Source organism: Bombina bombina, chromosome 3, assembly GCF_027579735.1.
Source record: "Bombina bombina isolate aBomBom1 chromosome 3, aBomBom1.pri, whole genome shotgun sequence".
Classification (NCBI taxonomy): Eukaryota; Metazoa; Chordata; class Amphibia; order Anura; family Bombinatoridae; genus Bombina; species Bombina bombina.
In genome coordinates this window covers 728,504,466-728,519,600 of record NC_069501.1, presented here as the reverse complement: position 1 = coordinate 728,519,600, position 15,135 = coordinate 728,504,466, and the positions used below count along the sequence as shown (strand labels likewise).

General features: G+C 38.8%; 1 long non-coding RNA gene across 2 annotated transcripts in view; it reads left to right on the top strand.

Annotated features, from left to right (window-relative positions):
• Positions 1 to 15,135, top strand: part of LOC128653956 (uncharacterized) — a 431,620-nt gene that overhangs the window by 297,714 nt on the left and 118,771 nt on the right. Inside the window, exon 3 of one of the 2 annotated variants that reach the window (XR_008401410.1) lies at positions 11,889 to 11,917. The exons of the other annotated variant lie outside the window; for it this stretch is intronic. This is a non-coding gene — a long non-coding RNA (uncharacterized LOC128653956). Of the gene's footprint in view, positions 1 to 11,888; positions 11,918 to 15,135 lie in introns of those variants that run through there. 2 annotated transcript variants of the gene reach the window in all.

Genomic DNA, 15,135 nt, shown 5'->3' with positions numbered 1-15,135 from the left:
CCATTTAAGGGTGTGTGATAAATTAGCACACAACTTGTAATCTAGGCCATAAAGTCTCAAAGCTGAGTTAAAATAATGTTGTTGTTTATCTTCTGGGTAAATTTAGACTTTCCATAATTTTTCACAGCTGGCAGCCAACCAGCAACTAGTTCATTTAGCTTGTGTGTTTCTTTAAGACTTTAATATAAGAGATACACTCAATATATCTGTCCTTAATAAATATCTCTTGGCCTAATATAAGGTACAAGGAAAGCTTAAATCATCAATGAAAACTAAAGAATAACTTTTGAATTGACTTTAAACTTTAAGAAATTTATAGAGAAATGTATTGTATACAAACATCTCATTAGTGGAAAATTAACTCAATAGATTGGGAAAAAAAGCTACCAGGCATCCTTTGTGTTTTCAAAATTATTGAACATTAGCTCAGAGAAAAGTAAAGTTACAAATTAGTTTGAGAATCAGGATGTGTGGGTTTTAAGATTTGAGGATTATATCATTTGCCAGCAGTCATAAGTACAGTTCATATTCCTGAGAGCATATAGGGTGACAGCAATATTTCAAATACTTCTTAAGGAGAATGACAGTTTAGGTTGATCCATTGGGCATTATAGTTTTATATGATATATGACAAGTTCTGATTCTTGTCACCATTATTTATGACAAGACTGATACATACTAACAACCCTGTTGCAAAAAATGGTAAGATATACATAATCAAAATCATGTCAGCAATCTCTAACTTTCTATGCAAGTTATAACTTACACTATATGACATAAATCTAATTCAATAGCAATTACTAATGAGCTGTCAATAAATATGCTTGTAAAACTTTTGTTTGTACCATTAAGTCAAAGTTGTCATAAAGGGGAACTAACTTTTTTTTTTAACTAAATAATCATTAAATAGCTTTGTTTTTTTCTTTTTTAAATAACATTGAAATAAAATCTCCTATACAATTTGACCATATTTATAATTAATTACTAACATGATCCAGGATTGTGCAGTAAATGCATCTTGATGCTGTTTGCATAATAAAATTGAGCAGCAATTGAAAGATTAATTCTTAATAAGTAGAAATCCATTTATATCCATGAAATGAGAAGGAAGGAATGAACCCAAGTCTAGTGAAAACTTATTATACATCATATCAATTAAAGGTGCCTGTGCTTGCAGGAATCCCTATTTTTTTGTTTGTGTTTTTGTGCGTATAAGTTCCTGGACACATGTAATTTATTATTTTTTAATATAATAATATTAATAACAACAATAATAATAATGATTCCAAAGTCTGCACTACTGATGCAGGTCTTGATCACACTCTTTCCTATATTGGCTTTCAACATTGAAGAGTAAGCCTATATTATCAACATGTTTTTCAAGTGATTGATTACCATCCAATATGATATTGGCCAATAAAAGGCCTCAGCCATAAAATACTTTTCTACTGAAAACCTCCTGAAAACATGTTTTATTTGTTAAGTGCCTATTATTGGGATTGGAAATCAAAATGAAAACAAAACTGACCAACAAAATGGCCATTTGGCAACTCTACGTCAACAGTATAACCTTTTGTGTTCCTAAATTATAACAATATGTGGTAATTAATTATAAAGCTAATTTAACAATGGCATTGTAAGTCTACTGAGCTTGTATGTTAGATGGATCATTTTTAATAACTGTTAACATGATATTTTCACATCTGATATTAACAATTAATTTAAATAGATTGGTGGTTTTGAGAGATTTTGGTTTAAATCAAAAATGAATAGTACAAAACATTAACATCTTGTAGGAAAAAGCAGCTGCAACACACAACATCTACAATGGAATTTTTTTTTTTTTTTTAATTATTTTTATTGAGGTTCTGAAAAAGGCATACATAAGATGTGAAAAACTTACACGGTGATAATGAAATGCTGGGAACATATAGTACAATTCTGTGCAACAGCATAATACAATTCTGAAAGGGAGAATGCAGAAGCATATTATACAAGTGTTATGCCTAACATTCTGTATGCCTCCTAACTAACAAAAGAGGCCACTCTCGGACCTCATTAATAGACACAGAACCATAGGTAGGGGGCTATGTCTAGCTGAGAGACCACTTTAGGATCTCTAAATGAGAACCTCTTTTTATATACATTTATTAACACCTCGTATAGAAATATAGGGTAGTATAACGGTAAAAAACTTGGTAAAGTTGTGTATAAATTTGGGATATTTAGTGTTATACGTTATATCCTGGTAATTTTAATAGTTGAGAGATCTTTTGTATAAATTGAATTAAGTAGACAAGATAACATAAATGCACATAGACAAGGTAACCTAATACATGTAAAATATTAATAGCAAGGTACATCTTTCTGACAACTCAATGGGCCACTGTCGGGCCTAATCTAGATACTAGTTCAAAATAGGGAAAGAAAGAATTTAGCATACTTAATCAGTAGGTAATGTTAAAAGTTGTGGAGGTGCGGCATTAGCAAGATAAGCCGCGTATTTAGCCTTCCTATCTTAGGAGGTACATTAAACTGGAAGGGGAGGGGGGGGGAGGGGGGAAGGAGGTGGTAGAGTGAAGATGATAGTCTGAATACCTGAGCAAGGCTCAGAGTCTGCGTTGAAAGTAGCGAGGGCTCATGGGTTATTAGAGGATAAAGAGGAACAGGTTATTTATATGGTAGGTCAATGCTGTGTCCTGTATAAAGAAGAATTCCAGATACAGAATTCAAGATATGGGGGGAAGGGGGTGGTTATTTAATTGTGTTAAGTGGAAATTGTCAGAGAATTGTGCCTTTCCAAACTATATTCTGCTCAATGGATCCCAAGAATTCAGGATATTTTTAATACCAGGGGTTATGTAGCTCTGTTGTATAAGATATAGGAGCAAGGAGCTAAGTATCAAGGAATTAGCGCAGGTCCAGCCTGCACTGGAAGACAGGTCATCATGTAGTGTTTGAGGTCTGCTTATCACACAAACTTAAATAGGTATCATAATTACTGTGCTCCTACCTATAAATTCACATTGAGTTAGCATTTAAATTGCTTGCTTTTGCTATGGCTATAAAATCATTATAAATATAACGGTAGAAACATGCCTAAAGAAACTATGGCTGAAACTTATCTGTGGAGCTATATTTTTGCAGTTTATAGACAATAAGCTGCCCCGGCCGCTGGCAGCAATAAGTCGTAGCTAAAAACTGTACCTAAACTCCAAACATATGCGTAAGATGTAGAGATCTGCAGTTATGAGAGCACCATGCAGGTTCGGTTAAGAACATTATGAGTACCAATAAACAGTGAGGAGCCTGTAAATATAAGGAATTGCACATATGTAGCAGTTAAATCAAACACTAAAATATTTAAGACACAATATGCCCCCATTATATAGCAACATGTTAAGAGTGAAACAGTGAGCATTGACAAGACAGCGTATAATAAGGAACCGTTTCTCAGACAGAGTAACAATAATAAGGGCCTAAATTAACAAGATGGTAATAGATGGTAAGAGCAGTAAAAAAGAACAAAACACAAAGAGGTGCATATTTCCCTTGAGACTTGAAACTTTATAAACAACTAATAACTATGGTGATGTCCACATAACATTGCATCAAACAAACTGGGGAATAAATCTGCGAGAGATTCAGTAAATAACAAGGGGGCTTGAAGGTAACAGCCAGTTCAAGCTAACTCATGGTGGAGAGCTCAGGAATAATGTGATGTAAATGAATGCGGCATAAATGATATTATGAGCGTTTTCTAAGTAATGCTCTGCATGTGTATAAACCAGACATTACTCAAGTAATATATTGCTCCTTGAAGCACTGCAATCTAAGTGATAATGTGATCCTATTGAGAAAAGCTGTTTGGAAGAGCTGTAGGTGAGAGGCTGCACGAGCAATAATATAAACAGTGTGAACAGATATCCATATACTCTGCAGCAATGAGTCTTGAAAAACTGAGCTCGCTTCCACTGTACTGAAGTATCACTGACTTGTTTCTATAGTCAAGCACGGGTTTGCTCATATAGTGTGAAATAGTTTCCCTGGAGCAGGTTTGATGCCAATGTTTAGATAATCCAGGTCGCCACCGGGGTCCCAGCCTCTCAGCAGGAAACGGATTGCACAGACTGTTACTGGAGGCCGCCGTGAAGCTAGCAAGGTAATCGCTAAAGCACAGAGGAGATCATGTGGGTTCTTTGCTATTGTACCGGTAAGTGTACTATGCAGCTCTAGGGACCTAAGACAGCTCCCATATATCTTAGGGGCAATTACTTGCGGATTGAAGTCAGCATGACTGTGTGACATAGCTGGTCTGAGCGTTGTATGTGTAGTCGTACCAGCTGGAGGTTTAGCTTCTGAGGGTGCCGGTTGCCTACCCTTGCTTGTCTTGATTGCGGTATCTCCCCAGACCAGGTGAACCGTTGCAGGCCCATACTCCGCTCTCAAACTCTCATGTCTAGCCGTGCAATTGGGTGTGTGATCAGCATGGGCCGCACACATGACCTCCATCCGCCGGGGCGCCTGGGTTGTGAGGCGTTCAAACACACTGCGGCAATCAGCTATAAAAGAGTGTATGTCCACCATAATTTGCTCCGCAGTCTCCATAGTTAGAGGTAGTGAGGGGCAGCGGTCTAGAGGATAATGCTGCAGTGATAGGCCCAAGATGACTGCCCTCAAAGCTGCTTATCAGCAATTTATGCACCAAAATCAGGGAATTCAGTCATTCCAGGAAAGCTCTCCTTATGATTAGGTTCGCAGGTCACTCATGCTGGTCAAACTTGATGAAGGACCAAATATTCAAGCTGGAACAGTCCATAATCTTGCTTTTTATAAATACTAGAGCCGGAGCACTTGAAATGTGCGACTGTACAGTTTCCTAGTTGGCTCCTCCCCCCTTCTGTTATCTCAAATTTGACTATTTCCGCCTTATCTTTGTCGGCAGGGAGGGACCAATGTATTTCAGTCTGATGACTATTCATGTCATCCGTCTCATACTCTTCCTTCACATTTAATAGCACAGTGCCCAGGTTTTCCTCTAGACGCCCTGTAGCTGTATTTATTGGAACTTCCACCTCCTCAGCCTTCACCGGATCACACACATACGATTCTCCTCAGTGCTCAACCACTGAGCCATCTGAAGGCGTCACATCCATATCGCCTGAGTTGATGATGTCATTGGTTTTATCATCTGGAGCTTCCACCTGACGCCTCACACACAGATCTTCTATTATCTCAATTTTCACTATATCAACGTTATCTTCATCTGATCACACGCATATGGTTCTCCTCCATGCTCAAACGCCGAGCCATCTGAAGGTGTAATATCCATACGGCCTTATGCGAGAGAGACATCGGGGAACAACAACAACAAATGAGGGACATCAATGGTAATGGTATTAGGGAGCCACAAGCAGCATCAGGCAAATGGGTGCTCCTACAATGGAATTTTTTACCATTCACAAACTATACATTAGAGATGTGCATTCAAAAAAGGGATATCCAAATAAATGCACCAACGATGCTTAAAGAAAATTAAAAAATAATGATAAAATTCATCAGTATTCATTTGTTTTCTTGAAATTGCCTGCAACAAACAGCAACCCACTTTCCTATCTGAGCATACGTCTTCTCAGTGTCAGGTGGAGAGCTGCTGTTTTGAATGTAACAAACTGGAATCAATGGCTGAGAGGCTCAGCTCACCACAAACGGGGGCCAGGAGTAAGCGAGCAATGAGACTAAACAAAGTAGCTGAACTCTCTAGTATTTTAATTAGCTCCTACTAAACAAACAACAAACAATTAAGTACTAAGAAGTAACTGTAAGTTTATAAATTTGAATATCAAAGAAGGGCATACCTTTGAATAATTGTATTCTTGCTATCCAGACGAATATAAACTTACACAAGAGACTTTAACACACTTCACCTAGTAGAGGAATCCAGGGTAAAGGTAAACTCACGCCTAGATTTAGAGTTCTGCGTTAGCCGTCAAAACCAGCATTAGGGGGTCCTAACGCTGGTTTTGGCCGCCTGCTGGTATTAAGAGTCAGTCAGGAAAGGGTCTAACGCTCACTTTCCAGGCACAACTTTTCCATACCGCAGATCCCCCTACGCCAATTGCGTAGCCTATCTTTTCAATGGGATCTTTCTAACGCCGGTATTTAGAGTCTTGGCTGAAGTGAGCATTAGAAATCTAACGACAAGACTCCAGCCGCAGAGAAAAGCCAGGAGTTAAGAGCTTTCTGGGCTATTGCCGGTTCATAAAGCTCTTAACTACTGTGCTCTAAAGTACACTAACACCCATAAACTACCTATGTACCCCTAAACCGAGGCTCCCCCACATTGCCGCCACTCTAATAATTTTTTTAACCCCTAATCTGCCGACCGCACACTGCCGCAACCTACATTATCCCTATGTACCCCTAATCTGCTGCCCATAACACCGCCGACCCCTACATAATATTTATTAACCCCTAATCTGCCCCCCCCCAAACGTCGCCGCTACCTTACCTACAATTATTAACCCCTAATCTGTCGACCGGACCTCACTGCTACTCTAATAAATGTATTAACACCCTAAAGCTAAGTCTAACCCTAACCCTAACACCCCCCCTAAGTTAAATATAATTTTAATATAACGAAATAAAATAAATCTTATTAAATAAATTATTCCTATTTAAAGCTAAATACTTACCTGTAAAATAAACCCTAATATAGCTACAATATAAATAATAATTATATTGTAGCTATTATAGGATTAATATTTATTTTACAGGCAACTTTGTATTTATTTTAACCAGGTACAGTAGCTATTAAATAGTTAATAACTATTTAATAGCTACCTAGTTAAAATAAATACAAAATTACCTGTAAAATAAATCCTAACCTAAGTTACAATTAAACCTAACACTACATTATCATTAAATGAATTAAATACAAATATCTACAAATAAATACAATTAAATAAACTAACTAAAGTACAAAAAATAAAAAAGAACTGTTACAAAAAATAAAAAAATGATTTACAAACATTATAAAAATATTACAACAAATTTAAGCTAATTACACCTACTCTAAGCCCCCTAATAAAATAACAAAGCCCCCCAAAATAAAAAAATGCCCTACCCTATTCTAAAATAAAAATTGAAAAGCTCTTTTACCTTACCAGCCTTAAAAGGGCCTTTTACGGGGCATGCCCCAAAGAATTCTGCTCTTTTGCCTGTAAAAAAAAACATACAATACCCCCCCAATATTACAACCCACCACCCACATACCCCTAATCTAACCCAAACCCCCCTTAAATAAACCTAACACTAAGCCCCTGAAGATCTTCCTACCTTATCTTCACCATGCCGGGTATCACTGATCCGTCCAGAAGAGGGTCCGAAGTCTTCCTCCTATCCGGGCGATGTCTTCATCCAAGCGGGGGCTGAAGAGGTCCATGATCCGGCTGAAGTCTTCATCCAAGCGGGGGCTAAAGAGGTCCATCATCCGGCTGAAGTCTTCTATCAAGCGGCATCTTCAATCTTCTTTATTCCGGCTCCATCTTCATCCCGCCAACGTGGAACATCCTTCCTCCATGATGAACTCCCGACAAATGAAGGTTCCTTTAAGGGACGTCATCCAAGATGGCGTCCCTCGAATTCTGATTGGCTGATAGGATTCTATCAGCCAATCGGAATTAAGATAGGAACCGGAAGAAAGAAGATTGAAGATGCCGTTTGATAGAAGACTTCAGCCGCATGATGGACCTCTTCAGCCCCCGCTTGGATGAAGACATCAGACAGATGATGGACCTCTTCAGGCCCCGCTTGGATGAAGACATTGCCCGGATAGGAGGTAGACTTCGGACCCTCTTCTGGACGGATCAGTGATACCCGGCATGGTGAAGATAAGGTAGGAAGATCTTCAGGGGCTTAGTGTTAGGTTTATTTAAGGGGGGGTTGGGTTAGATTAGGGGTATGTGGGTGGTGGGTTTTAATGTTGGGGGGGTATTGTATGTTTTTTTTACAGGCAAAAGAGCAGAATTCTTTGGGGCATGCCCTGCAAAAAGCACTTTTAAGGGCTGGTATGGTAAAAGAGCTTTTCAATTTTTATTTTAGAATAGGGTAGGGCATTTTTTTATTTTGGGGGGCTTTGTTATTTTATTAGGGGGCTTAGAGTAGGTGTAATTAGCTTAACATTGTTGTAATATTTTTATAATGTTTGTAAATCATTTTTTTATTTTTTTGTAGCTTAGTTCTTTTTTTATTTTTTTTTACTTTAGTTAGTTTATTTAATTGTATTTATTTGTAGGTATTTGTATGTAATTAATTTATTGATAGTGTAGTGTTAGGTTTAATTGTAACTTAGGTTAGGTCATTTTGTAATTATTTTAACTAGGTAGCTATTAAATAGTTATTAACTATTTAATAGCTATTGTACCTAGTTAAAATAAATACAAAGTTGCCTGCAAAATAAATATTAATCCTAAAATAGCTACAATATAATTATTATTTATATTGTAGCTATATTATGGCTTATTTTACAGGTAAGTATTTAGCTTTAAATAGGAATAATTTATTTAATAAGATTTATTTTATTTTGTTAGATAAAAATTATATTTAACTTAGGGGGGTGTTAGGGTTAGACTTAGCTTAAGGGGTTAATACATTTATTAGAGTAGCGGTGAGGTCCGATCGGCAGATTAGGGGTTAATAATTGTAGGTAGGTAGCGGCGACATTGGGGGGGGGGGCAGATTAGGGGGTAATAAATATAATATAGGGGTCGGCGGGGGTTAGGGGCAGTAGATTAGGGGTACATAGTGATAATGTAGGTTACGGCGGTGTACAGAGTGGGATATTAGTGGTTAATAATAATATGCAAGGGTCAGCAATAGCAGGGGCGGCAGATTAGGGGTTAATAAGTGTAAGGTTAGGGGTGTTTAGACTCGGGGTACATGTTAGGGTGTTAGGTGCAGACTTAGAGAGTGTTTCCCCATAGGAAACAATGGGGCTGCGTTAGGAGCTGAACACTGCTTTTTTGCAGGTGTTAGGTTTTTTTTCAGCTCAAATGGCCCCATTGTTTCCTATGGGGGAATCGTGCACGAGCACGTTTTTGAAGCTGGCCGCATCCATAAGCACCGCTGGTATTGAGAGTTGCAGTGGCGGTAAATATGCCTGTACGCTCCCATTTTGAAGCCTAACGCAGCCCTTCTGTGAACTCTAAATACCAGCGGTATTTAAAAGGTGCGGGGGAAAAAATACACGCGTAGCTAACGCACCCCTTTGGCCACAGAACTCTAAATCTAGCCATTAGACAGTTTGTGTCTAGGCCTCACAATGAAAAGCAGCACATGTAGTGTCCACAAACAAGGAGTTAATACGAAAGTGTAGTCAGGGGAAGTAGAAGTCAAACCAGTATGTCAAAAGAGTAATTTTCAGAGTAAGGTGTCCAGAAACTCAATACACAAGTAACCACATGTTAAAACATAGATCGTATATACAGGGAGTGCAGAATTATTAGGCAAATTAGTATTTTGACCACATCATCCTCTTTATGCATGTTGTCTTACTCCAAGCTGTATAGGCTCGAAAGCCTACTACCAATTAAGCATATTAGGTGATGTGCATCTCTGTAATGAGAAGGGGTGTGGTCTAATGACATCAACACCCTATATCAGGTGTGCATAATTATTAGGCAACTTCCTTTCCTTTGGCAAAATGGGTCAAAAGAAGGACTTGACAGGCTCAGAAAAGTCATAAATAGTGAGATATCTTGCAGAGGGATGCAGCACTCTTAAAATTGCAAAGCTTCTGAAGCGTGATCATCGAACAATCAAGCGTTTCATTCAAAATAGTCAACAGGATCGCAAGAAGCGTGTGGAAAAACCAAGGCGCAAAATAACTGCCCATGAACTGAGAAAAGTCAAGCGTGCAGCTGCCAAGATGCCACTTGCCACCAGTTTGGCCATATTTCAGAGCTGCAACATCACTGGAGTGCCCAAAAGCACAAGGTGTGCAATACTCAGAGACATGGCCAAGGTAAGAAATGCTGAAAGACAACCACCACTGAACAAGACACACAAGCTGAAACGTCAAGACTGGGCCAAGAAATATCTCAAGACTGATTTTTCTAAGGTTTTATGGACTGATGAAATGAGAGTGAGTCTTGATGGGCCAGATGGATGGGCCCGTGGCTGGATTGGTAAAGGGCAGAGAGCTCCAGTCCGACTCAGACGCCAGCAAGGTGGAGGTGGAGTACTGGTTTGGGCTGGTATCATCAAAGATGAGCTTGTGGGGCCTTTTCGGGTTGAGGATGGAGTCAAGCTCAACTCCCAGTCCTACTGCCAGTTTCTGGAAGACACCTTCTTCAAGCAGTGGTACAGGAAGAAGTCTGCATCCTTCAAGAAAAACATGATTTTCATGCAGGACAATGCTCCATCACACGCGTCCAAGTACTCCACAGCGTGGCTGGCAAGAAATGGTATAAAAGAAGAAAATCTAATGACATGGCCTCCTTGTTCAACTGATCTGAACCCCATTGAGAACCTGTGGTCCATCATCAAATGTGAGATTTACAAGGAGGGAAAACAGTACACTTCTCTGAACAGTGTCTGGGAGGCTGTGGTTGCTGCTGCACGCAATGTTGATGGTGAACAGATCAAAACACTGACAGAATCCATGGATGGCAGGCTTTTGAGTGTCCTTGCAAAGAAAGGTGGCTATATTGGTCCCTGATTTGTTTTTGTTTTGTTTTTGAATGTCAGAAATGTATATTTGTGAATGTTGAGATGTTATATTGGTTTCACTGGTAAAAATAAATAATTGAAATGGGTATATATTTGTTTTTTGTTAAGTTGCCTAATAATTATGCACAGTAATAGTCACCTGCACACACAGATATCCCCCTAAAATAGCTATAACTAAAAACAAACTAAAAACTACTTCCAAAACTATTCAGCTTTGATATTAATGAGTTTTTTGGGTTCATTGAGAACATGGTTGTTGTTCAATAATAAAATTAATCCTCAAAAATACAACTTGCCTAATAATTCTGCACTCCCTGTAGACTACTGCCATTAAGGCTAAACTGATCTTCTAGGCCTCCTTAATTGTACAGTACACCTACAGCAGTAGGTACAGAAATCACTCTTTAATATATACACTCATCATGACATTACTTTTAAGGGGTTAAATACTAACCTTTAGTCACTGGGAAAGGTCCTTTAGTGCAGGCCCTAGAAGCCACCTCAATAACCCCAGCAGTTCTTGTGAACTGCTTGTGCAATTCCGCCCCTGCAGATTCTTGGCCGCTAGCAGGGGGTGTCAATCAGCATGATCGTATAGAACTGGGCAGATTGATGTCCGCAGCCTCAGAGCAGGCGGACCAGTTATGGAGCAGCAGTCTTTAGAGCCTGAGGGCTTGCACAGAAACAGGGGCATCAAGCTCCATTCAGGGTTTGATAATTCGGCCCCTATTGCTCTAAACTGCAGCAAATGTACAGCTATATTACAAGTGTTGTGCTAGCTGCTGCACAAGTGCGTTATGATTTTTGTTATGCTGCCGTAAGCATTTTCAGCCTCGCTAGCCTCACCAATCCTTATGTTATTACCTTGTATCTAAGCCTATGAGTTAAATTTTATCTATATGAAACACATGAACTAATGCCCTCTAGTGGTGAAAAACTGTCAAAATGCATTAAGATTAGAGGCGGCCTTCAAGGTCTAAGAAAATAGCATATGAACCTCCTAGGTTTAGCTTTCAACTAAGAATACCAAGAGAGCAAAGCAAAATTTGTAATAAAAGTAAATTGGAAAGTTGTTTAAAATTACATGCCCTATTTGAATCATGAACGTTTTTTTTTGGACTTGACTGTTCACTTAAATCTATCATCCACACCTGTAGATGGTGTTCACTTCTTCAGCAATCTTAAGAGGAGTAAATATCTTTGTCTTTGAATCCAAAAACTGGAGCTGGACAGTTGGTCATTGAAATGGCTGCCAACTATTTTCTTAGATGCATCCACATTTGAACTGACAATCTCCATTTTGAGCAAAATAGTCAAATAAAGTCCCTCAAACAATGAATCTTGCCTTGTGGAAGGAATAACAAAAATAAAGTTATGTATAAGCACTGTAATTAAATAAATGGGATAAAAGTACAATAAAGATTAAGTACTTGCTTCTAAAAATTAACTTTCATTAAATCTCTAATTCCCCCAAAAATATTTTCTATTTAACCTCTTGAGGAAACTACTTTAAAAAAAAAACAACATAAAAGCCTATTGCCTTATGTAACATGCATTTATATATGGTACTGGGGAAAATATTCCACTAACAAGCCATAAAAACACATATATTATTAGAAATAAAAAAGACTTTGGCACATTCTGCAATGCTCCAAGCTTTCCTGGCCAATATACTGGTCATGTCAGCATCAGGGTATAGTGGAAAGAATAAAACGTGGCTTGATGAAAATATTGACAGCAGAAAGACTTGGTACTGGGTTGGAATAACTGTTTTCTATTTTGATAATCCATCCATGATATGCAATGACTTTCATCATGAATTCTATATGATTAGTTAATTTATCCTGTGAAGCTCCACAATCAAAGACAGTAGGACCTTCATGAATGCGTGAAAGACTGTAGAAAAGCTGAATAGTTTCTATGTGTGCCCTGACCTGTTTTTGGGAATCATCCTTAATAATGAAACATAACTATATGTATCATTTTTTAACTCAGAAGCAGGTTAAGATACTTTAGCAATATATTCTTAAATCACCAAATTAATTTACTGGAAGCTGATATTTGAACTCCAATAAATATGATTAGACCCAAGTCTTCTGTTTAGGCTCTAGTAGTGGAACTTCCAAACGTCATGCCTTGTGGATAATTGACCTGAGAATTTAGAGTAAAATTATGAACATTAGAAAGAAAAAAATATTTCTCTTAAAATTCCTGTGGTAATAATATTGTATTAAAAAACATAATTTATACTTACCTGATCAATTAGTTTATTTCCTGGCATGGAGAGTCCACAAATCCATTCAACTACTAGTGGGAATACAACTTCTGGCCACCAGGTGGAGGCAAATAACAACCCAGAAAAGCTTCAAGTATCCTCCCACTACCCACAGTCCCCAGTCATTCAGTCGAGGAATTATGGAAAATGAAGAAGAGACAAAGGGTATAGAGGTGCCAAAGGTTTAGAAAATGACAAAAAGCCATCTTAAAATAAATTTATCAGGTAAGTATAAATTATGTTTTCTTTCCAATGGCATGGAGAGTCCACATATCTATTCAATTACTAGTGGGAACCAATACCAAAGCTAGAGTCCACAGAATGGAAGGGAGGGATACACAAGACAAGTGAACCTAAACAGAAGGCACCACTGCTTAAAGAACTTTCCTCCCAAAAGAAGCCTCAGCTGAAGCAAAAAAATCAAATTTGGAAAAAATATGCAATGATGGCCAAGTGGCCTCTTTGCAAATCTGTTCCATAGAAGCATCATTTTTAAAGGCCCAAGAGGAAGCGACAGCCCTAGTGGAGTGAGCCGTAATTTTCTCTGGAGGCTGCTGTCCAGCTGTCTCATAAGCCAATCACATAACACTTCTCAACCAGAAGGAGAGAGTAGAAGAAGCGACCTTCTGACCCCTCCAATTACAGAAAAAACAACAAAAAGAGCAGAAGATTGGCGAAAATCTTCTGTTGACTGTAAATAGAACTTCAAAGCATGCACAACTTCCAGATTGTGCAACAATCGCTCCTTCTTAGAGGAAGGATTAGGACAAAAAGAAAGAACAACAATTTCTTGGTTAATATTGCATTCCGAAACCACCTTAGGTAGGAATCTTAATTTAGTATGGAGAACCGCCTTATCCACATGAAGAATAAGATAAGGAGAATCACACTGTAGAACCAAAAGTTCAGAAACTCTACGGGCAGAGGAAATTGTCAGCAGAAACAAAAACATTCCAGGACAATAACTTAATATCAACAGAATGCATAGGTTCAAATGGAGCTTGCTGCAGAACTTTAAGAACTAGATTATGACTCCAAGGAGGAGCAATTGACTTAAACACAGACCTGTTTCTAACCAAAGCCTGGACAAAAGATTGAACATCTGGCAAAATTGCCAGACGCTTCTGCAGAAGAATCGACAGAGCCAAAATCTGACCCTTTGGGGTACTGACTGGAAAACCCTTCTCCAGGCCCTCCTGAAGAAAGGACAGAATATGGGTAATTCTCACCTGACTCCAGGAAAAACCCCTAGATCCGCACAAATGAAGGTATTTACGCCATACCTTATAACAAATCTTGCGAGTAACAGACTTACAAGCTTGAATCATAGTCTCAATAACCTTCACAGAAAAACCTTGTCTGGACAAGACTAAGCATTCAATCTCAAAGCAGTAAGCTTCAGAGAAACTAAGTTCAGATGGAGGAAGGGACCCTGAAGTAGAAAATCCCTGATGACATCTTCACTAGGTCTGAAAACCAAGTTCTGTGAGGCAACGCTGGAGCTATTAGAATCACAGAAGCCTGCTCCTATTTGATATGAGCTATCACCCAAGAAAGGAGGGCAACCAGAGGAAACAGATAAATTAGACCAAAATCCCATAGCACTGCCAGGGCATCTACCAGAGCTTCGTGAGGATCTCTTGATCTTGCTCTGTATTTTGGAAGCTTGGCTTTTAGACGAGATGCCATTAGATACAGCTCCGGAATTCCCCACTTGAGGGTTAACATGAGAACACTTCCTAATGGAAAGCCCATTCCCCTGGATGAAATGTCTGCCTGCTTAGATAATCTGCTTCCCAGTTATCCACCCCTGGGATATGAATGGCAGAGAGATGTAATTGTGAGACTCTGCCCACTGAAGAATGCGAGTCATCTCCTTCATAGCTAACAATCTCTGAGTTCCTCCTTGGTGGTTGATATATGCCACCGAAGTGATGTTGTCCGATTTATATCTGATAAACTGGACTAAACTCAGTTGAGGCCAAGCTGTTAGAGCATTGAGAATTGCTCTCAATTCTAGGATATTTATAGGGAGTGCAGACTCCTCCTGAGTCCAAAATCCCTGAGCTCTTAGGGACCCCCAAACTACTCCCCAGCCTAACAGGCTGGCATCTGTGGTCACATTCTCC